Below are 3,715 nucleotides of genomic sequence, written 5' to 3' on the forward strand. Positions count from 1 at the left end.
GTGTGGAAAGGCCAGGTCTGAAGCCCACCATGTTATGTGGGAAGAGACCCTCTCTCTCTATGTACCGCGATACTCGCTTATGTATGGCATGTTCCGCCGTCTTGCCTACGCACGAGGTAAGCGAAATTGGCCGCATGTACTCCGCCGCAAATGGTTTGCCGGGTTTCGGTATTAGTATGACCGAGGCCGCTTTCCAGACCTCTGGTACTCGTCCCGTTTCCCACGCTCTGTTGATTTCTTCGGTGAGCTTCTCCACCGAGTTTCCGTCTAGGTTTCTCAACAGTTTGTTCGTGACCCCGTCAGGGCCCGTCGCGGAGCATCCGTTGAGGCCTTGTAAGGCATCCCAAGTTTCCCATTCCGTGAAGGGCGCATCGAGTTCTTCGACCTCTGTGCCGGCATATTGTGGATAGTCGCCATCGCCTGACAGGCCCAGTGGCAGATACGTCTCCGCCAGCTCCTTTAGGAACTCGCTCTCCGTATCGCCCTGCTCCTTTTGCTTGTGTAAAATCCTATCGATTGCCAATCTCTGATTGCCGTTGGATTGCCTGTCGTCTAACAGTTTCTTTAGGAGATTCCATTTTCGCCCGGTTCTCATTTGTACGTCTACCGAAGCACACACCTCGTTCCACTGTTGCTTGGAAAGCTCGATCGAGTGCGCTTCGATTTCCCGGTTTAGTGCCGCTACTTTCTTTTGCAGTCTCCGATTTTTCTCTGCGTTTTCCACCTGGCCGTGATGAAATTCTTTGCCTCTAATAGGTGTGCCAATCTCGCGTCCATCCTTTCCACGTTCAGTTTGGTTTGGACAACCCTCGTCGTGGTGCTAAATTTTTTTTTTTGTCTTCTAGAAAGGCTGTCTAGGTCCGCGTATTAGCTTGTGTCTTCCTTCCTTATTTTGCGGAAGGCGTCTCAGTCGGTGACCTTAAATTCTCTCGGTGGTGCCGCCCTAATGGGAATCGTCACCGTCAGTATGTAGTGGTTGCTGCCGAGGTTCTCGTGCAGGTTGCGCCACTCGGCCCCTCGCACGTACTTGACGAAGGTCAGGTCGGGCGTCGTGTCCCGCGCCACCGACGTGCCTAGTCGAGTCGGATAGCGGGGGTCCGTCACCAGCTCTAGCGAGCACATAGTGACTGCCTGAAATAGCCGCTCTCCCTTAGGCTTTGGCCTTGCGTAACCCCAGGCTCCGTGGGGCGCGTTAAAATCTCCTGCCACTATTAGTGGGACTGGAATGTCGCTTAGAAGAAGATGATGTCCGGCATTGAGACTACTGCCTTAAACATTCCCGTAGTGGGTATGAGTAAGTAAGGGCAAAAAAGACGTTGTCCGCTTCATAAGGGCTGTTTACGAAATCGCCGTTCAAGGCAAGTTCCGGTGTTGTGACTACCACTTGGAAAATCATTCAAGCCGACTCGTTGTTCCTGGAACATGTCTTCCGTACACACGGTGTTTGACTGCTGTACTGATTGTTGTATCCAGAAGGCATTCAATAGCACCTTCAAGTGGACAGGAGACAGGCAGTCGCCCGTCAATATTGTGCCACAAAGAGTTGTTCCGGATCCGTCACTGAGCGACAAACCATTGAAGTGGTCGGGTGGTGGCCTGTGTTGTACGAGTGTCTCCAACACCGGTGCCACGTGGCAGGTGAACGTCAAGGCACGGGGACCTAACATACGCGGAGGACCTCTGCATCATGACTACCAACTGGACCGGTTGCACGCACACTGGAGCAAGAACAGCGAAACCGGCAGTGAACACACTGTGGATGGGAAATACTACGCCGGCGAACTGCATCTGGTGCACTACAACACTGAATTGTACAAGTCGTTCACGGAGGCTACTTCGTCTGAACATGGGCTCGCGGTGCTGGCTGTGTTCTTGAAAGAAGGTGCGCCCAACTCGCAGCTGAAAGGCGTCGTCGATTGCATCCCGTACATCACATACAAAGGAATGAAGTGTGCACTGCAGCAGCCGTTAGACGTCGACTCGCTGATTCCCGCGGGAAGTTCGTACTGGACGTACGAAGGCTCCCTGACCACGCCGCCTTGGTACGAGAACGTGACTTGGATTGTCTACAAGCAGCCCATCGAAGTGTCGCCAGAGCAGTTGGTGGCATTTCGCAAGTTGATGTCTTACGAGGAAAAAGCTGATCAGCAGAAGTCAGCCGATGGCCCCATTGACAGCAACGTGCGACCCACGCAACCTCTCAAGCGCCGCGTTGTGCGAGAGCCCTTGGGAAAGCAGGGGCACGAAGGCCCTCTTCATTAGGTGGCCTTACCCCGAGCACGTGTCGCGACATCAGGGCACTCAGAACTAGAGTTTGCCATCGAGAACTGAGGGGTTGACAGGACGTAGCGCAAAATTGCTGTAACAGTAGAAATTGTGCCCTTAAATGAAGCGATAAATTTATCAAATTTGTAACGACAGCCTTTTTTCTTGTATCAATCTGCGTTAATTAGTCTCAATCACTTGAGCTTTATCAGCCCAGATCATATGCACTGTGTCCAGCGTGGAAATTTGCGAATGTCCTAAAGTCCCGTGAGCGTCAGGCCTTTCCCACCGTCCCATTATAGGTGCTTACTCTAATCACATTTAGAACCGATGGTTCAACGATATTTAGTTAATGTAAGGTAAGCCTAGCTATTATTCAGTCATGATGGTGTTTATTGGCATCCCCTTTGAAACAGGGCGAGGACAAATCACTGCCACAAAGACTGCTTGATATATCCACTTCTTACTGCATCTATCGCCCTTTAGGTTTTTGCATATCTCATCTCGATCTTATATTTCGTATTTAAAACTTCTATCGCATTATTGCACCATTACCTACGCTTGCAATGACTCCGGTTCCATCAATCTCTTCCCTGCTTTTTTTCCAACTAGTACTCTAAACGTTCCTAACTTATCTCGACTGCTGACCAGTTAACCCTTCCACTTTCTTAGAATCTCAACTCTTCTGGAAGGTGCACATTCCCCTAAGGGTCTCTCAGGGTTTACATCTAGGCATTTCTTTATGATGTGCCGAGTCATTACCGGGTTTTATTTTTGTGCCACACACGTACGCCTCATCCTGTGGCGCATATGTGCTCCGGTATGTTCTTGTCCTGAGAAAGCCAGCTTGGACCTCAAATAGAAAGGTACTCCCCTTTGCTTTATGATGTAGATTTTTTACCGTTTTATTGCGATAGCAATTATACGGACACTCCAGGCGCAACTTTGCCGGCGGTATCGCCATCGTCGTTATGTCCCGTATAAAGCCCACGGGCGATAACACATCGTCGCCGTGCGCCCTACGCAGCATGTGCAAGGGAAAGTGTGCGAGAGGAGCCGACGATCGGGGCTTAATCTCGCCTGCGCGAAAGGGAGGAAAGCGGGAAGGCATGTGCTGTCTTCCGTCGCGCGCGAGGCGCCCAGCGTTGCGAGGGACCGGAGGGAGGGGGTGGCGTTCAACTCCGGCAGCAACTGCGTATGTGTCGGCTGTGCACTGGCGCGAGGCCGTAGCTTGAGAGCAGTCTGCGCTGCGGGCAGATTCTAGGTTCGTCGACGTCTCGTAGCTTCGTGCGTGCTGTGTGTTCCTGGCGCTTAGTTGCGTTGAAGCGATAGACAGCACGAATGTCATTTAGCTCGCTGCTGCTGCCGTGCTTGCTCACACCAGCGTTTTGACAGCGAGTGTCCGAGCTCAACGAGCGTGATGTGTTCATGTTAGCTTGTGTGCGCTGAC

The 3,715-nt window shown here is 51.8% G+C and overlaps 1 pseudogene; it reads left to right on the plus strand.

The window, feature by feature from the left end:
• The first annotated feature begins 1,318 nt into the window (after positions 1 to 1,318).
• Positions 1,319 to 2,391, plus strand: LOC126534852 (carbonic anhydrase 1 pseudogene; annotated as a pseudogene).
• The last annotated feature ends 1,324 nt before the right edge of the window (positions 2,392 to 3,715 follow it).

The sequence above is a fragment of the Dermacentor andersoni genome, chromosome 7 (genome assembly GCF_023375885.2).
Source record: "Dermacentor andersoni chromosome 7, qqDerAnde1_hic_scaffold, whole genome shotgun sequence".
Classification (NCBI taxonomy): Eukaryota; Metazoa; Arthropoda; class Arachnida; order Ixodida; family Ixodidae; genus Dermacentor; species Dermacentor andersoni.